General features: G+C 39.7%; 1 protein-coding gene across 14 annotated transcripts in view; it reads left to right on the top strand.

Annotated features, from left to right (window-relative positions):
* Positions 1-21,318, top strand: part of KALRN (kalirin, RhoGEF kinase) — a 515,157-nt gene that overhangs the window by 276,756 nt on the left and 217,083 nt on the right. The window lies entirely within an intron of this gene.

Raw genomic sequence — 21,318 nt, forward strand, 5'->3', positions numbered from 1 at the left:
CTTATCTATGTTGTTGGAAATTCAGATTACCAATATTCTTCTTTAAATTAGATGTTCAGCTGTTGATGGAGTATCCAATTGCATGGCTTGCTAATGAACTTTGGTGTTACCTTTCAGCCGTGATGGGAAATCTTTACATACCATTGACAAATCACACAGCCTGAGAGCAGCAGTTCTAGATTGATGGGTTTCTAAAATGTCATGGGACCACCTGTGGATTTAAGCCTTCTGGTAACAGGCTTGAAATTTTGAAAATTTAAATCTGCAAATTTATTAAAATGGACCTGAGGCTGGAGGTTGCAAACTGTGGCTCTACAAGGCCTCATCCAGTGTGAGGTTTCCTCCTGAAATCAGCATTAGATGCTTTTTCAGAATATATACTTGAGTCAGCTGTTACTGGATACCATCCTGGGCTAGCAAATGAAAATGAAGATCATGCAATATACAGGAGCTGAAACTAAGTGATTTTATATCCTTTGTGGCATTAATATTTTCTAAATCTCCCTCCTCTGATACATTAGCTTCATAATTCCAGTTCCATCTCTCATTTCTGGATCAGATTAGCTTTTTTTTTTCTCTTTTTTACCTCCTCTCTGAGACTATTTCACTGGAGATGTAGGAAAAAAATTAAGAACAGGTGAGAAAAGACAGAAAAATAACATGGTCTTGACAACAGAGATGAGAGCAAGCCATGTAACTGTCTGCACATGGAAACAACAGCTCATTTAAGGCTTGCTTTGCTGGCTGATGTAATTAGGAGATACATCCCCTCATCAGGATCGAGGAACCTTACAGATGTGCAGCTTGCATGTGTAGGTACTAAGGCAGAATATAATTAGTTCACTAAAGACTTTTCTAATCCATCTGTTAGTCCTTCTTCTCTATTATTTTAGCATGTCTGCCTGTGAATAACTTTAGACACATTTCCTTTCACTTCACGAGGCCAAATTCAGAGCAAATGAATCTTGTTCACTGGCTCACCACATGTGTTCAAATGAGGGGAATGGAGAGGAAAGAGAAAAACGTAGTTTGCATGGTTATGAAACCTCTTGGGCCCCTCTGAATCTGATTCTTTCACATCCTATGTGGTAGCATCAATGAACATCTCATTGCTCTGCCTGGACAGCTTAGAACAGTCATGATCAGCCCTGCACTCTGAGAATGAAGTTTATGGTGCCTCCTAATTGGAAATAATTGACACAAGTTGAACCTGGTTACTTCCCAACGGCTTTGACAGGAGTAGTTTCCTCTGGTGCATTCACGAGAATATCACTGCTAATTTATGAGGCCTGTCTGCAGTGTGACACTGGAATGTGGTGCTGGCAAATGGACATGGGGACATGCAGTGAGGGGAAGTGAAAGGAATCTCAGGCTTTATCTGAGGTCAAGGACTTGAGAATATAATACTCTTTGCTTTGGAAAGAGTAATAGTGAGGGTAAGCGGGGAGGCCATAAATTTATCACACCTGGAGTTCTCTTGCAGAAGCTTCTAGTAGGGTCGATTTGGGGGAATAAATCTCCTCCCTGCTCTGATTATGACCAGTTTTTATTCTTCCTAACTCCCTTCTTGATGCTTAACTCCTTAGAGCTGGTTAGTAATTAATTCTAAGTTAAGTTTAAATATTTGCCATTTTTCTCAAGCTATCAAACATCTTTGCCATGGCTAGGGTGGATGACTGGCAGGACATATTCCCAGTATAGCCATATAATAAAGCACGTGTGCTAACATTCTAAACAAACCATCAAATTTGCCCATTCCTCTCATCAGGATGTTAATTAATAACATTAATGGCAATAAAAAGAGTTCAAGGTTTTTTCCTTAAAAAAAGTAAATAATAAAAAGTATCATTCTGACAGACCTGGTGAGATTGACAGTATAACCAATAGTATTTGCTATTGACAATTCTCTGATAAAAACACTTAGCCTGCCATACAGTATAAATCTATTTTCCAAAATATACTTTCCTTTAGCTCTGATATTTGGTCTTATCTCCTGCTGTTACAGGAAGGCATTTACAAAGGTCAGACTAGAAGCAATTTTAATAAGTTTTCTTGATATTGTCGACAAAGGGCAAAAAATTCCTGGTTTTACCTGTCTGCATGTAAAGCAGAATTGTGTATCCAGGATTGCTGTGTGGAGAAATGCTCTGATTGACTGACCTGCCAAGGCACTAGATTGAGAGGTGGAACATGCTCCCTCTATGTCTGATTAGAAACTCCACAGATTGATAAATCTGGATGTAATGATTCAGTCAGGCATGGCCCAAATAGATCACATTCCTGCATACAACTGTGCTTGGAAAATGTCACTGATTTTACAGCACTGTATTGTGGGCAATAGGAAATATAATTTGGGGCCTCCTTCTCTCATAACTGCTGTTTAGACAAAGCCCTGGCAATTTTTCTGACCATAAATACACTACATGGAACGCACAGATGGCAAATGTTTGAATTTGGATTAAAAAGCCTGAGCTCCTGGGAGGGAGATTGTTATCTTGTATACCTGCAACTGTTTCTCAGGCAGTGCTGAAACTGTTCACAGGCTGCCACCCTGAAAATGCCAACCTCAGCACAGCACAGTGCCTACCATGCAGTGAAATTTAGTGGTCAGGCATTATCGAGATATGACCAAAGGAATATCACTCTGAATGTAGCTGCAGTGTTCCAATGATGGCCTCATTGCTTGGCTGGAATTATTTTGTGCAAATCAGATAACCACAGTCCAGCCACTCATGGTTGTAAATCCAAAGATAACTTCATTTTAGACTCTTTAACTTTTCCTTATTCAGGGCTCTTACCCTGAAAACATCATGCCTTCCAGTTGGAAAAATCTCCCCACACTTCAGCACTATCAAGCTGAGCTGCACATGTTGGAAGCCCGTCTTTGTAGATAAAGAGAGAGGCCACAGATCATTTTCCTTTCTGCCATTCCCAGCAATCAGAGGTTAAGGTGGCCTTCTCAGCATCCTCCTCTGCTCACAAAGAGCATTGCTGCCTTTGTGCTGGTGCAGAATTAGGAAAGATGCTGGGAAACTGCTCTGTTAATCCCCTGCATTCTGCTGTCGTAGGACTGAGTGGTTTCGTGCTTTGAATGATCCAAAACTAGCATTTCTTTAGTCTTTCTACCTTTATGAGCTTTTCCGTCAGATGTGCTGTTAAGATTTCCTATCGTGTAGGTTTATCCACATTTTGGCAGGCGAACGCCCACCAGTGCGGATTTCAACCTGCAGATGGCAGTCGCAATGCGCTGTAAAGCCTTTAGCTCTAATGGTAAACACAGCCGGTGTTTCTCGTCCAAACTAACCAAACATTGTCTCGGAGTGAAATGAAGCAGAAGTGGGATCTGGCTCGCTCGCTGTCCCGTGGTGTTCTCCCACCCCTGCCAAAACCCACATTGTTCAAGGTCACTCAGAAAAACAACCCTCTTTAATATTTTAATTTTTTTTTAAAATGCAGTGCTGGGCGATCCCTGGTTTAATGCACGGTAGTGTTTGTCATCCGTGTTTATGGGATAAGCTGCTCTCGGATCTGTGGAGCTGCTCTTGGGCCACATTAAGCTCACCGCTAGAACTGGTTTTGTATCTAGCACCTGTGTGTGTGTTTGCATGCAACAGCGTGTGTATTTTCCAAAATCACCAATGTTTACAAGGTAAAATATCACAACTCCAGCACACAACAAAGCATGTGTTCTGACCAGCCTTGGCCCAAAATGTGTGGGGTTGTCCCTTGTTATCAAACACAGTAAAAGGCTGACTGGTGTGTGGCCATCAGATTTCATGGGGTGTGTCCAGTGTGGCAGCTCTTGATTCAGGCCTCATAACTAAAGAGTTTTGATTTAAGTACATGTTTGGATCCTCTATTCCTGACTTTGCAAGTTTGACAGACTTCATTTTGCCAAGGTATACATGCAATGCAGTGGACTGTTCCTGAGTTACTACAAAGAAGGAGAGCCAGACAAAATGTGATCAAAAATGCTGGACTTTGCAGTATGACATTTGGGAAGCCATTCAGTTTTCCTGTTCTTGGGTATCCATGCTTGCCTTCCTCTGAGACAGCTTTTGGAAGATGATGATTAAGCACCTGAACACTGGCTTCATACTGTCAAAGTTAACCTTACATGTATATACATAGTTCTTTTAAGATTCAGCTCTTCCTTTTATATTTGTCTCGGGGAGGTAAATGTACTTCCTGCAAGGGAAGGCTTTCAACAGAGACCTGAAAGCCAAGGGCCTGTATCAACTACAAGAAATCAAAGATCAGGTGATTTTCTTCATCTAAGAAGTAATTTGTTCTCCAGTGTTCCTGTCTGGAGTATTCCCTTCCTCCATTGTGCTGTTCCTAAAATACTGTCAGTTCAGAGTTTTCAAAAAGCTCTTGCAGATAAAAAAGAACTTTTAAGTGTAAATATGGTGAAAAAATGTGATTATATTGTTTGTCATGTGAAATATCCATTGGATTCAGTAAGAAATGCTGCAGGTAAAAGTGGTATTCTGTAATCTCTTAGTCCCACATAGTTTTACTTGAACTGCTTTAAAACTAAGTGTGGTAATGGAATAGTCAGGCCAAAGCTGAATTGCAAACAGCTACTTGTTTGGCCTTCAGAATAAAACCCTAGTGCTTTCCCATACAAATTCCAGCTCTGTTGGATGTCATTGTTCTAAAGTTTGGCATGAAGTTCAGTACTGATGTAAAACAGCTAGGAATAAATTAGGAGCCCATGTTGATAATAAGCACGTAGGAAGCATTATCCCTGGGTGGTTGTTTTAATTATTATTTTGTTATTTTGTTTCACTTTTTAAAATTTTGTGACCTACCTGGTTGTTGAAAGGAATGTATTGCTGGGCATACTGGATTTTTGCCTTTGGGTTGAGTGACTGAAGTCCTATGTAGGATGAAATATTAGGCCAAAACAGGGCAAAAGCAGACAATTAAACCTGGTAAGAAATATGCTCAAAGTTGGCAATAATAACTGTGCTTTCAGAAATGCCAAATCTCTATAATCTGCATTTTTCCTGTTCACTTCATTTATGTAAATGTATTCAATTCTACACTGGCAGCAAATTACACAGGCCTTTGTACGGTGGTACAGGAGCTCCAGAATTCCTGGTTTCTTCTCCTGGCTGGCAGCAGGATGCATCTGGCAGTCACAGGCATCAGAGATCAGTGAAACTGCCAATACATGAGTTGTCTGTGAAAGTTATCTTGAGACTCCTGGATCCAAAACCTTCTAAAAGCGTGCTGAAGAGCCAGATAGTTTATCATGGAAGCAATAGTGTAACTTTGTGCAGGAAGTCTTGAAGCCTCTGGGTGACTTGGGACATATCTGCATTGCAAGGACAGAGATACTGAATTGGTCCTTCTCAACCCGAGCCAGGAACCAGAAAGGCTGGGAAGGGCTGAGCAGAGTGCCTGTGTTGGATGTGGTGCTATGGAGACTTGACTGTGAGATCTAAGTCAGAAGCAGGTCATGTTTTTTCCCTGAGGAAGTGTGATACTCTTCAGATGCTATGGATATCAAGACTATGTTCCATTGCATAATCTAGGCGTGCCCATGGAGACTGTTAGCAGGGGCTACTGAAACAGCATCTTAGCTGAGCTTCTGGAAGCAATGGAATTGAGTTGGTAGCCATTGGTACTCCATGGTCTAGTGGGAGACCTATTTTTAGAGAGGCTCTATAATAGTACAGAAATTTTCCTGGCCACCATATGAAGAGCTGTGCCTATTATGCCATGTCTCTGAGTTTGAATTTTAGTGTATTTCTCCTCCAGCTCAAAGTGATTTTCTTTCCTATTTCTTCTCTTCCAAAATCACTTGACAGCTGGATCTTTTCATTAAACCTCCTGCAGCATGATTCACAATCTAAATGCTCCCTAAGAAATCTCAAGGTTTGGCAACACTGTGCATTTTTTACAATTGCCAGGAGCTAGCTTCTTATCACTGGTTTATTTGGGTAGGTTTATTTTTGTGTCTTTAAAATATGTTCCTTTAATTTGCCTATAAATGCATAATTCTGTTCCCATGGCAGACAGGGAGACAATGAAGCTATTCAAGAAATATGTATTTCTAATTCTAGAGGTTCTGGAAAATAGAATTTCTATTGTGTGGGGAATTCAGAGACTTTTGAATTAATTTCTTTTTGAATCAGAAAAGACAAAGGTTCCTAAAGAAGAAAAATCCTGGAATTTTTTTCTTCAAGGCTCCAAACTTCTTAAAGAGAACATTGGAAAATTATAACACTGTGTGTTATATAGGCCATGTACTAAAAATACATTCAATGTGGTACTGATGTCTCAACTGAATAAACCTACAGCTGAAATGAATGGTATTTAAAATTGACAATTTCTGTGAAATATGCCTGCTTACACGAGCTCTTCTGTTCTGGCTGTCCTGTCTATGTTGATGAACACCATCATCATCTAAAGGCTTTTGAACCTCTCTGGTCGTTTTTCTTTGTGCTCTTCCTATTGGCAGGTCAGTGGGTTATCAAACTGTACCTATTGATTCTGGAAGATTAATTGCAGCAATGTCCAAATGTCATTTGTAATGATGGTGGACTGGTACTCTTCAATTTTTTCTAGTTATTGATAGTGAGGGGGCTGGAGGGGAGAAAAGTGGCACTGTGAAACATAGCAGCATTTTTGCTTTCTGATTCTGTTACAGGGCAGTAGAAGGAGCTGGCCATGGCTGTGCTGCTGCTCTGGGACAGCCAGTGCTGGCCTTAGGAGAACAACACAACCTGAGCCACAGCAACTGGATTAGGACATTGCTGCAAACAAAAAATATGCTGCTTTGCAGACACCAGTAAAGGAAATTTCATGTAGATTAAGCCAATATCAGAGATTTATATTCAGTAACAGAGCAAAATAATTTTCAAGGTCAGGTTTTAAGTATTCATTAACATTGAGCAAATGTTCTGGAACTAGACTAACTGGGTCCGATTGATCACTCTGCTGCACAAGACTTAGAACAAAATCACAGTTCCAATTTCAGATAAATTACTTATAATTAACTTGTTCCGAAGAGTGGAGAATCCAGTTCCATGGCTCTGCACTGCAGAGAAGCTTCTTGGCTGTGTGGTTGTCCCTTCTCTTCTGATCCCTAATTGTCCAGATGAAGGATGTCCTTAGTCCCACAGCAGGTGTTTGATTTATCTGAAAACTACACTTTCATTATGAGACTATTGTGATGTTTTTATACTGATTATATATAAATAGAGGGTATTCAATCAGCATTTTATTGCATATAAACCTATTTTTAAAATTTATTTCCTTGAGATAGAGTTCCGATCTCAGTTTCCCTGTATAAAAATACGGTAACATCAGCGGATTTGTAGAGGTCTTTTGGAATTACATGTGTGTGAATAGGGACAAAACCCCTAAGGACTATATAAATAATTCACTTGTTGATTCATTGCTTGTAATCCAGCCATTAATATTGCCCTCCATAACTGTGGTCTGTGAGGTCTGGTTTTGCATAACCAAGCCCCAAGGAAGCACTGGTTTGTGTCACTATGGGAATGGGATGTGGTCTGAGGCATTTAGGCACCTTTGTTTAGTGTCTGGTTCAGAGCACCAGCACATGCAGAAGTGCGGGTCTTTCTCATCCTTTGCTGAGCTAGGGAGAGAAATTAAAAGATTGGCACGAGAAAAGCAGGCAAAATCGGTTTTCTCATGTCATTACGTTTCAAATGAAGCTACTTTTGGGAAAAATAAATTGCAGAATTTGCCAGAAGTCAGAAGCTGAGACAGGAGGTGTTTCTGAGCTGTCAGTGAGTATGTGCACACGTTACTCTAGCATGATTGCATGTATTATTATGCAGCTAATACAATAGAAACCACTATGTGCTCCAAAACAATGACGCTGTCTCCTATTAACATGCAACCCTAATTTTTATTAGACTGTTCTGTCCAATGCATAAGGTTTTCTCAATGCAGTTTTTTTCTGCACAGTGTAGGTGATTCCTCATGATGCTGGTGAGATCCACAGCCATGCAACAAATGCAGAGCCAAGCCTGCTTTTGCCTCCCTGGAGTAATGTAAAGGCTCAGTTCAGAAGTGCACAGTGTAAAAGGGTGTTTGTGACTCATTATTGTCAGCAATGGAAAGTGCAGCATTTACATTAAATGTGTCAACCCAAGAGCTGAAGCGAGTGCATTGAGAGTTTGGTGGAATGAAGGATGTTTCTGAGGGGAGAGATGGCTGAAAGCACTGGTTTTTGGCAACTGACTCCTGGTTGTTTTGCCTGTGGCCAGGATTTATATTGACAACCAGAACTTGGATTTGTCAATGCCCAAATGTCAAAGTTGACTGCAGGAAGGACTGGAAACTTGCAATGGAAGGGGGAGAGGTCTGGTGCAATTTCAGTGTTACTTTTTGTTGTCTTCTGGGGTTTGTTTTAGACTCAAAATGGGCCCAGTTGAAACCTTTCAAAAAGCAGAGGTACATGTTTGTTCCTACCACAAAAGGAATGCATTCACGTCATTCTTTTTTTGAAAAACAATAAACATTTCTGACTTGAGGTGGAAAGCTGCTCCTCCCAGTTCCAGGCCCTTTCTCTCCTCCCAATTCCAAGCCCTTTCCCAGGGGATTCATAGTTTTACCTGTGCCAAAGCACAGTTCCTCAGTGTACACCGAGTGATGGGCACTGTTCCGGCTTCGCTCCTCTGTCGTGCACTGAAAATCAAATGAGAGGGAAACAGCCTCCCAGCACGGCCAGGGCTGTGCAGCCACGCTGAAATACCAGCCGTCTCACCCAAGTGTGATGGGGAATTGGGTCACCGGGTCATTTAACCATTGTAATTCAGTTTTTTTATAGTCTCATGGAAATGTGGGACAGGAAAAAAAAAACCACAGGTATTTCAGAGCACAGATCACAATCCGATTTGTGTGTTAACATAGGGACATGAAAAAAGGAGATTATTTTGGGATGTGAATGCTGAGAGGAGTGTTACTTGCTGCTTGGACCTGCTGGATATGCCTCCAGGATTGGGGCAGGTGCCCAAATCCTACTGTTTGGGGTTTGGCACAAAACTGGGACTCTGGGATAGCAGGCAGAGAGAGATCAAAAGGCAACTCAAACAGAATTTCTCTGATCTTTGCTTTTGTCTCATATCATGGCCAGTCTTATCCTTTGGGGGCTGATTTGGGATTTCTGGGGGAAGGGGGATTGGATAGGGATAAGGAAGGATTCAGCAACACTAAATAAAGAATACACCAGAAAGTTGTCAGGATTTTTTTTTATAGTAAAAAATGTGGCAGATGTTGACTGTAGAGGCAGTGTCTCATATGCCTGCAATATTCCTGGAGATCTACTACTTGCCAAAAATCAATACATTTTTTACCATGAAGATTTCTGGTGGGAATGCCTCTGTACCAGATCTCTCACTGTAAGTCATTATTAAGATATATTTATCTCAGATCATGTGTGGCCCCCTAATAAGGGCCAGAAATAAAAACACAATATCTTTCTAAATCTTTGTTGTGCTTATGGATAAGCTGAATTGAATTTCATTCACACAGTAGAACACATTTTTAAAATGCATCCCATATGAATGCTTTCTGACCAACATGAAAAATGTTAGTTCCTGTCTGGAACTTTTCTGAAGTATAAGAATAAGTCTGGTGTAAAATAAATAAAATGGTCTATTACTTCCAGGGTAGTGAAACATCTTTCTATTTTTTCTCATTATAAGTACACAGTACATCTCCCTAGCTGTTACAGATTTTAATCCTTTTAAATTTTAGGGAAGAAAAAGCCCTTAGTCCATTTTGCTTTAGTGGCACCTCTGAAGGACTAATTTGACGGGTAAGCTGTACAGACAGTTCACATGTCAGGGAAATAACAAAGGTGAAAAATTGGTTTATAAATGTAATAAGATTCAGAGAACGATTTCTACTCATTTGAAACAAATTCCAATGTGTAAACCACAATGGAGAGATGAATTAATGTTGACAGTGAAGCGATTCTGAATCCAAAGGGACTGTCTTGCTGACCTGCTTCTAACGATGCTAAGCTGGAACAAGGAGATGAAGTAAAAAGTTACTTCAACTTTAATTGAAGCTGAGAAGACTGTTTTATTCTTGTAGATAGCAGAAGGGCATTCTCCATCAGGTTATCTGAGGTCCAGAGAGTCGGGGGATGGAGGTAGAGGTTATTTCAGTGGTGCACAGGTGGTGTGTTACCATTCCTGTTCGCAGGGTATGTTGAGAAACCTCCTTATGCCAAATGGAAATATCCAAATTGTGAACAAAACCAAAGTGCTCGTGTTTTATTCTAATTGTGTGTCTGTCTCCAGCAGCCAGTGTACTGGAGTGTGAGGTTTACTCTGGATGGAAAGTAATTTATTTTTTAAGTGATCGATTTATAAGTGATTCTTTACTATGACTTAAACTTACCTGAACAAATAGAAGGGATACAGGAGAATACCAAGGGACTCCCTGCTTGCCTCTGAGTCTAGAGGGAACATAAACAGTGCTAGCACATGGCACCAGCTCAGCTGCACCACAAGATGTGGTGCCCTCACTGAGAGCATCTCCTGTACCACTCCCACCTGGGTTGGTGCATGGGAGTGGATGCAATGCAGCATGTCAGGGGGGCTATCTCTATTTCAGAGGAGCAGCAGCAAAAATTTAACTAAATCTCTCCATCCTTCCTGAGGTAACAGCACCGCACTGACCCTGTTACAGGGCTGTGGCATGTCTTCCTCTGTATTTTTTCTGTCAACAATCAGTTTGCTTGTCAGAGGTGGCTTTTTGCTTACGGCAAAATAGTTTACTGCAGAGCTGGAGGTCCTGTAGTGCATTAGTGTTACACTTACCTTTTTGCAGCAGCCTGTGTAGCATTTTTGTCATATATTACCAGACAGAAAGAATGGTTGTTACGTGATGTATACACAGCACCATGTTATGCTCCAGACTGCCTTGTCTCTATGTTCAGCTGTATAGCAATTCTCAAGCTGAAAGCTCTGGAGAATTTGGGTCAAAGTTTTGCTGAATTTTCTTCCATTAAACATTATATCATTCTATAAACAGACCCATGTCACTTAAACTGTGCTTCAGTAAAGATGTTATAACTGCTTCCACGTTAATGGAAATAAAAGCATAGCTGTGTCAGGGTAGTAGCTGTGGGGGAAACAGAGAGAGGAAATGCTTTGGTGTCTTATTTAAAGTAGGTTTAATAAAAAACTAGACAACAGAAACAAAGCCAGGCAGTTTACAGAATTCACATTCTCACAGGTTTATTTCTGCTCCTGTTTTCAAGGCAACAGGGCTGGCAGTTGTACTTGGTACTGGCTTTTCCCAGTGCTGCTGACAGTCCAAAGCCTTCTAATAGTGTTGTTGCTGCGTCTTCGAAATCTCCAAACTGTGAGATGATATTAAACCCAGAATGCCTGAAGTTATTTCAATTCAGGATACTAGCAGGACTTGATAAAGCTGTCATGATTGCACTTTTGTCTGTAAGGCTCAGAAAAGATGTGAACTGAGCCTTTGGGACAGAAAACAATATCATGCCCTCTTAGGTTGCTGCTCACCTTGGAGCTACTGCATGTTTATTTCTCCACTTGCCTTCCCTTTTCCCCTTATCATAAAAAAGTTGTGAAGCTTTGCTGTGAACTACCTGTCTTTTTGGTAATATTAATCATTTAAGAAGCTTTCAGAAGGAAGTGCATTTCACTCCTGACAGTCTGGCTGCTTGTGCTCCCTTGTCATTTCCACAAAAGAACATGCTTTCCTCATTTTTGCTGAGCGTTAAAGGTTCAGTTACCAGACAGTCACTTGAGCAGGTCTCAAACAGTTATCAAATCATTGGGCAGTGCTAATACTGTTTTACTGGTATACTCACTGTGCTGCATAACACTGACCCGTTTGGTTTCACATTTCATACCAGAACTACTCTTATGTTTTCTTCATTGTCCTGCTCTGTTTGTTGTTGTTCACTTTCACATTTCTGTTCCTGTGGAAGGATGTTCTCAAAGTGAAGGGGCCAGACTCTTTTTGTGTATATTACCAGGGATCAAATGCTAGGATAAAGCCTGGCCAATAATCATGAATTTCAGATATCTTTCTTAATTCAGGAACCATCAAATATTGAAACAGCAGCAGGAGTATTTCATCATCTTTTTTTAATATGCTGTTTGTATATGCTTCTCCCAGAAGAGCAGTAGGGTGGCAGAAAATAAAAATTAAAATGTTCTTATAAGCACAAAATGAACCTACATCTAATTTGCTTTCCCAGCTGGTCACATCTCTTGGTCTCGGGAAAGACATTGAAGATGGTCTTTATAGGACTAAAACTTCATTCTTGTGCCAAAGAAGTCTTCTCCCAGTTCCTATGTGGAGCTTCACAAATCTAAACTTCTTAAATCACATCTCACAAAGAATAAAAGTGCATGGTGCAAAAGTTCTGGTAACTGTGAAGTGCTGGTTCTTCAAGGATGTGTATCAGACTCCAGTCTAATCCTGCAATGATATGCCCTCCTTATAACACAAAGTAAGCAGATTGCTTCCCTGGAAAGCATAGAACTATTTATTTATCTCATATTAAGCAAGTGCTTAGTAGTTTATTTAATAGAGGAGATTGCACATATATACTGATTAAAATAAATGGGGGAGGAAAGGGGAAGTTTGCCAGACTGCAGGTGAAACCTTTGGTGGGTATAGTCTTTTTACCTACAAAAAGAATAAAATGCCTCATCTTTCCACTTGCAATAAAAACAAATTAATCTTACAACATAAAAAAAGGAAAAGAAAAAAAAAGGGAAAAAAAAGAAAAGCAAAGCAGAGCTTTGAAATCTGTTTGGTCTTTGCCAAATGTGCTTTTGAACGTTCTGATTTAGAATAATAAAATAGCTCTCGTGGCATTCAAACTAAAGTCCTTGCATTGATGGTATTCTAAGGAGTGATAGTTAAGTTTACCCCAGTGAGCTAAAAACGTAGCTTGTTCTTTGTGTATATGCAGCAAGTAGACAGACATATGCATCTGTGTGTCTTAGCATACTTATTGATATTGGATGTTATGTGTGATTTTAATTGTAATTTAAAACATTATTTCACTATATATTTCATTGTCATTTTATTGAATAATGGTTATGATCACACTGGAGTTAATTTGCGAGATTGTGGTAATGGGAGTATTCCCTACTTAATCTATGACTGCACTTCTGATTGAGATGAACAGTTGAGAGGATAAAATATACCATAGCCAACATTTTTTTTAACCTAAAGTAAGCACTCAATATGAAATAGCACAAAGAGGAATTCTTTTAGCTAATGTATTTCCAGCTAGTGATTCTAATCTTGCTTATTTATTAGTTTAAAGGTCTAAGGCAGCTTTGAGTCAATTTATCTAGGGGTTCAGCATTTGATGTAATGTGTAACTGTCACTCTTTTAAATTCAAATAATAAATTCATCTTGGTTTGTATGTGAACCCCGAGGGAAAACCGTAAATAAAAGTAACAATACATGTAAAAATATCTGGTTCTTGTCAATGATCAGTGAAGATTCTATGTTGTATCCACCTTATCATTCCTGGGAATATTTTATAACTAATTCATACTGAAAACCCCCATATGCTTATATATAAATATTTTTAATATATCTATTATATATATTATATAATTCACTGAAACAATGGAATTACTGGAGGTGTAAACAGTCATTAATATCAGCATGATTTTATATACGGCCTCTGAGCCATCTGAAGTCAGACACAAATTCACGTTCCCCAAATCTGTGGATGTTTCTGAATAGAATTAAGCTTCAAATCATAGAATCATAGAAAGGGTTGGGTTGGGTTGGAAGGGACCTTTAAAGGTCATCTAGTCCAACCCCCCTGCAACGAGCAGGGACATCTTCAGTTAGACCAGGATGGTCCCATCCTGCCTGACCTTGATTGTTTCCAGGGATGGGGTATCTACCACCTCTCTGGGCAACCTGCTCCAGTGTTTCAGCACCCTCATCATAAAAAAAACTTATTCTTATCTCTAGTCTGAATTTACTCTCTTTTAGTTTAAAACCAGTACCTCTTATCCTATTGCAACAAGCCCTACTAAAATGTCTGTTCCCATTTTTCATACAAGCCCCTGTAAGTATCAAGAAGCTGCAATAAGATCTCCTTGAAAAACATCAGTGAGGAAAGTAGCAATGGGTCAGTAAATATAGATGCCCATACAGAAAATGTCTAAAGAAAAATAATTTAAGGCATTGTGAATGATGCATGGTCCCACAATGGGAGATGAGAGGTGTAAGGACATTTCAACCCCATATACCAGCTGCAAAGATAGCTTTTCCAGGAGCTGGGAGAGAGGTTTTCTATGCAGTGCTGGTCTGCTGAAGCATAGGTGACATTCCAGGCACTCTGGTTCCTAGACTGTGTTTTTAAATAGATGCAGTTCTGATATTAGTAGTAATTTCATTGAAATTGTCAAGTGGTTGATACTTGGACACACATTCACATTTGCTTTCACTCACTAACTGAGACCCTTATTTGTTAAAAGTAGTTAAATAAATGTGATTAATTAATTTAAAGATAGGCATGTTCTTACACGTTCATCAAAAGATGCATATAATAACCTGTAGTATTTGAAGAGCTCAAACTTCAGGAAGGACAGTGCAAGGAGAACTGGGTTGATATGACTAGGAAAAACTTAAGATGAATTTCCATATTTAAGGAAAAACAGTCTGACAAAAAAGGGGGTGATGGAAATCTCATTAGCCTGAATATTTTTTAAAAGGTCTGAAGAAGTTTCCATTCTAGTATATAGTAGGGAACAGTCCTGTAGTGATACAGCAAGTGGCTGCATGACCTCTGAAAGATGTTCTGTCTTTAACTTCTGTAACTATAATTCCTGGTAAGTCTGTTTTGAATTAGAGCAATAGAGCACAAGTAAGACTATAGGTCTTGATTTGATTACACAAAATTCAAACAGAATAAAATCACATCTTATATTAGATCTTCATATGCACTTAGCCTTTACCCTTCTTAAGGGGGGAGGAGTTTTTACAAAGATGGATGCTTCCTTAAATCCCAGATTTATTTATCAAAGAAATGTTTCATTGTGGTCACTTATTTTGGCTTTAGAATATCAAGTTACTAAAGATATAATTCTCCACGAAAGCCTGACTGTGAGATCACTTAACCTCAACAAAAAGCTGGACTTAATTTTAACAAAGTAGCTTGAGCAAAGAATCTGATAGCAGTAAGTGAGCTTCATAATTAAAGATAACAACAGTTTATAAGGCTTGAGAAGAAATGCAGAATCAGCTCCATAATTATAATTTTGCCAGTATGAATCATGTTGTATTTCTTTGGGGAGGAGTGCTGCGCTCTGTTTATGCACAGAACAAGGGTACAAAGCCTCCAGAGTTCTATTTTTAGCCCTTTGCCATTTTTTGTCTCCTCCTTCGATCTTGAGTAGATGTCTAGGAGGCTGACCCAGTTCTCCCTGAAGTCAGTAAGATCCTTTTTACTGTTTTCAGCAAGAGGTGGATCAGGCTTTGAACTTTGTCTCGACATCCCATCTTCCCAGCAAGAGTCTAATACAGAGATTTCGTCTGTGGTGTTGGAGAGTCGAGTCACGAGCCTAAAGAACATAAAGAAGATATCACATCAGAGAAAGCCTAATAAGTCCCCTAAGCCTCAGCCTGCAGGCATAATATGGGATTCACATCACTAGTCTTTAGTAAGAAAGATCAGATCTAAGCTAGTCATCTTTCTCTCTGTAGTCGGTACTTAGTGGTCTCTAGAGATGCCATTTCTTCCGTGCCTTTACATGGTAAAAGGCAGGTGACAGAGCTCTCTGAATCAATACCAGGAACCTTTGCCTGGAACTGCCTTTCACAGCCCCAGAACCTGATCAATACTGAATAAGGCAGACTAGTGCTACCTCATTCCCCTTCCGCATATCTGAACATCTACTTGGGAAGTGAAGTCTGGGGGATGTATTTGTGTTTAATGTGATGATGTATCTGATCACCTGCCCTGTTCCCTTACCTCATGTTTCTCCTGATGTTTGCAATTAACATCTTTTTCTGGCTGATGAGCATGGTTCACAACACATTGGAGAACTTGGAGACAGTTACTATGAAAACCTCTCAAATGTAATAAACAGCTGTAAAATAGTGTGCAAGGGGAGATTGTTCTGGAAAAAAATTGCCCAGATAAGGGAATGAACTCTGCCCTGGTCTAGCATTTGACACAGCTATTTTCAGTGTAATCAGCCTAGAAACACACAGAAATAAACTAGTTACAAGTGTAGTTCCTAGGAGTATATAAAAACTACGTGGAATAATTTTCTGTAAAACCATTCAGGTCAAAACTGAAATGCTGTGCTAAATTGATTGTTGTCTTAAAAATATGTAGAAGGGCCAGTGAAAACGCATATATATATATATATATATATATATATATATACATATATATATATATGGTTGGTACTTTCCTTTTTTTAGTTTGAAAAGGATGTTAAGGCACTTGAAGGCGTCCAGAGGAAGGCAACCAAGCTGGTGAAAGGGCTGTAAGGAATGTCTTGTGTGATGAGAACTCTGGGTTTGTCTGGTTTGGAGAAAAGGAGGCTGAGCAGCGACCTCATTGCTTTCTGGAGCTTCCTGTGCATGGGAAGTGGAGAGGGAACTGCTGATCCCTTCTGCCAGGGATCCAGTGGTAGCACACATGGGAATGGTTTGAAGCTGTGCCGGGGGAAGTTCAAACTGGACATTAGGAAGTATTTCTGTAGTGAGGGGGTGGTCAAACCATGTAACAGACTTCCTAGACAGTTGGTCAATGCCCCGAACCTTTCAGTGTTTAAGAGGCATTTGGACAATGCCCTTAACAACAGGCTTTAAATCTTGGTCAGCCCTGAAGGAGTCAGGCCGCTGGACCAGATGATCATTGTGGGTCCCTTCCAGTTGAACTATTGCATTCCATTCTAATTTGTTTCTAACTGACTAAGATATTAGTCATATTAGTCATATTATTATATTATATCATAAATAATAAAGGCAAAATAACTGTGTTCTTGTGCTTAAACCCCATATCAGTCCAATAATTAACTGATGCCTTATCCAGTATCTTCTCATTCATTTTTTTTTTAGTTAGGGAAAAAATGACAAATACTTTCAAACCAGAATTAGGGCCCTTTGGTTGGCTTGTACTGAGAAATGCAATGCTATTTTTTGTGTAACAGTTGAGGCCAAGCACACACTGCATGCAGGCAATGCTCTCTGATGCTGAGAGTCAGTGCAACTCCTACTCTGGGCTAAAAAGATTTGAAGAGAACAGTTGTGGAAACACTTCTCTGGCACAATGACTATGGACAAAATAATGTTAGTTTCAACTTTAAGGAAATCTCTTAGGAAGCAGTTTGCTGAAAGAATTGTGTTAGGATAGTGCATTTCCAATGCAAAGATGGTTTCATGTGCATTAACCTGGAGACACTGTGCAATCTTGGCTGAGATCGACTGCCTAGATCAGAGATGAATCCTGACATTTTGATACTTGTTGGTCTGAAATGCAAAGGAAAGCATGATAAATATAACAGGAAAATGTCACATCAGTTTTTTCATAAAACTTTTTTTTTCAACTTGCTATAGAATATCAAACTGTTGACAATTAATGAGATAAAGTTATAGGGAATCCTGTTAGTAAATATTCCCGTGGGATAAGACACCAATCACCTCCAATTCTGAATTGTGATAGAGATTGTTGTATAGGTTCTTATAGTCTATTTCTTTTCCATAATTGTGTTTCTTTGTTGTTGTTTGGAAGAAAGAGAAGACATATGAAAGCCCCCTGATTTCATCTAAAATTAACTTCAAAAGCATATATTACAGCCATTTCCACTCTGGAACCTGAGGGGTGCAGCTTCAGTTCCTTGTGTTTGCAGATTTCATGATTGAAATAGGTCATTATGCAAAGATTGGTATAGAAAGATTATTAAGAGAGGTGGAAGTTGGTTTTGTGCATGCAATGGTGCAGAAGTGTGTAATACCAGTTAGCAACTCACTGAAAAACTCAAGGTTTGCACATGACAGTTCTCTCACAGGTTAATACAATATTAGGAAAAAATGCCCACAACCCTAAAATTTCAGAAAGCATATAATTTTATAACTAGTAGATTATTTTTTCTGTGTAACTTGTGCTTTTATTGTTTGGCAGGAACTCATTTCCACAGATGCAGAGGAGAGATTTTTCCTGGGTTCTCCCCGTGGAGGGATCAGCCATTTTTGGTGTCACTTTCCTCAGTAAACTTTCCATGGGTCTGTGGTTTGCAGAAAAGGGGACAGCCACGATTGTCCTTCTAGCAGGAAAAATGTACTTCTGCAGTTACATTAGGTCTTAACCTTCTTCCAGAGTTTTGACTCTTGATGCCAATTTGGAGATGAACCTAGATCTTGTGCTCCTGGTAGATCCTGCTACATCTCAAAAGGACTGGGAATCTGAGTTAACCTCTCCTGGCTGGGGTTACTGGGACAAGGAGGGCATTACATGCTTTTCTTCATCATAAGACTTCATTCTCTTTTGGATTCTCACCCTGCATGATCCAGGGCTGTATCACATCAAGAAAGTACAAAGTGCTTCAAACATATAAAATAAAGGTATCTACTCTGAAGAGCTCACTAACAAGAGAGTAAGCTCAGGATGAAAATGTAGGGAGCAGGGGAGCAGTGCAGCAAGTATTATAGTACCAACCAGGATATGAAACTCTCAGGTTCAACAGAGCATTGATTCAGCACTGTAGAAAAATACATGTACATAAAAATATTTGATATGTGTAACAACTTCTGCTATGATTTATGAGCACTTTAAGCAGATGAACAGAACAGAAGTAGAGCAAGCCCTCACCAAATGACCTCCAGCTTATTCGGCCTGTGCTCTGTGTAAATCTCAACAGATGACAACAGATGACACTTCTTTCATGAGTACAACAAACTGGAGTTCAAGGCGAAGTGTGGTTAACTCCCAAATGTGGCTGTTTATCTGAAAGGTATCTAAGCCTCTTAAATTTGCAGCAATGAGATGGAAATCTCTCAGCACCAGGCCTTCCTTCTAGAATGGCAGGGATAAAACCATTAGTGGTTTTTTCTGTCATAAACTGCACCTGTTTTTAAACTCCAGACACTTACCTGTGAACTCAGCAGATAAAGGCAGAAAAAGAAAATTTTTCCATACTTAAAATGCACCGTGTTCAAGTTTTCTGTGCATGACACATTTATGCAACCATGCCCAAAATTAGGTATGAATGCTTCAGGGAAGCATCCCTGTATGCTGACAGTGCCTGTCACAGCCCAGGGAAAACACTGTGTGTGGCTCCTTCCACACCCAGCCAGCCTCCTTGCAGAAAATGCCCTTTGCCTTTGGAGAGCCTTGTTCAATGCAAAGGGGCTTCTGCGGGACAACTGCATCTTTTGTTGCCTGTGCAGTGTGGCCAGAGCCTTTGTTGAGGCCAGTCTGCACTCTTTTTTCCCCAAATTCTAGGGTTCATCCTCTACCCCTTTCACCAGTGTATTTATATCTGGTCATTGTATCAGTGCACTCCCCTTATCCACATGTAATTTGATGGAGCACGTGTTGGAGACAGTAAACTTGTAATGTTTTTCAGCAGAGATGGACATAAGTGTATTAGGGACAAATGCAACAAAGCTGTATTCATACTGTATTTCAGCAAAGGTGTTCTGTGTCCCAAATCTGTGCATAAGGAGAGACTGAAGGCATTTAAAAGTATACTAAATAACGTGTATAAAAGCAGAAACAGTCTTCTACTCAGGGAGCTGGACTGATGTTTGAGCTGTTGTAGTGGTAATGTGTGAAAAACCCTAGTGGACTAGACTTTGAAAAATAGTGCTAACTTTGGCATTTGCTCCAAATACTATTGGAAGAGGATCATTCAGAAAGGATGCTGTTAAGTGAAACTGGACCCTAAGTCAGATCACATTATATGGAACATTTTTTACAAACTCTCATCTAAAGAAATTTCCAAAAAATGATTATTAAAACATAACATTTTGCTGCTGTTAACAGCCTAACCATTATAGGAGTAGCCTGAAAGTGAGGGAATAAAAAATTTACTATTGGTAACAAAACTGCCTCAAATATGTTCTTCACAGTCCAAAAGGAGAAATGCAAATACTATATATTTATAGTCAGCCCTCAGAAACTGGGAAAATGAACAGTGAATGAGCTGTTTTCTTTCTTTTTTTTATAACTGGAAATATTTTCCCCCATTAAACACTTGGAGGTCAGTGCTCCATTTTTGTATTGAATATTTTCTTAAACAAAAACTGTTGACTGCAGCAGGATGTTATGTAAGTAGGAACAACATGACTTGATTCATGGCTTTAATGTTTGACACTGTTCCTTTAATGCTCAGCAGTACATGTGTGTCCACAGTGTTCAAAGGTAATTTGTGTATATGCATCAGTTGAATACATTTTTAAACCAAAGAGGATTTTGCAAAGGAAAGTGCTACAGTTCTGCTTCTATTGATGAGGAGATTAAAATTCCCAGTGGGAGCAGCTTTAGGCCAATGCTGACCGGTTGTGAAGAACTTGCCTGGTATTGGAAACACTCTTAAGCTGATATCACTGTCTCTCCTTATTTTTGTTAAGTGTTAAATACCACAGAGCTAGTGGCCTCATCTTGAGTGAAGAAAGCCTTTCTATGACAGCAAGGGCTGGCTATGTTTAGTTTGCTGAACACAGCTGACTAAACCATAACTCCATAGATATGGAGAAGATGACTGCACTCCCTGTCCATTTCTGCCATTATTTATGAGACTCTCTGGTGTATTAGTTGAGTGGTGTTTTCCGTAAACATGAAAGTAAGAGAAAGGATGGGTAGGTAGTTTGAAACTTGAGGTAAGTTTGGTGGAATTCCCCTCTGTTCCTTGGCAGTCTTGCATGTCTTGGATACATCACTTCACTTATGTGTTCTTCAGTTCCCTCTCTGTTAAGCAGGAGTAATACATCTCATACAGCAAAGTCCATGGCTATGGGGTAAATTTGTTCAGGATGGTGCAGTGATCAAATTCTTATGTAATGCAGGACAAGTAAGTGCCTCAGACAAGCTGGAAATGAGCATTACACACTGGCAGCTGCAAGCTAATCACACAGACTTACTCCATTTAGAAATATGATGCAGACCAGGAAAAAAAGTAGAAGGGGCTTGAAGACATGGTCGTCTCAAGCTATCTCACAAAAGCCAGTGGAAGGCAAGTATTTCTTGGGGCTGAGACGTCTCTGGCTAACATGATTACATGCTGTAATGTGAGAGCTGTTGGGAGGCCATCGCAATAAGCTGGTGGCTGAGTGTCACGTGAGAC

This window comes from Lepidothrix coronata, unplaced genomic scaffold (assembly GCF_001604755.1).
Source record: "Lepidothrix coronata isolate B3197 unplaced genomic scaffold, Lepidothrix_coronata-1.0 Scaffold86, whole genome shotgun sequence".
NCBI lineage: Eukaryota > Metazoa > Chordata > Aves > Passeriformes > Pipridae > Lepidothrix > Lepidothrix coronata.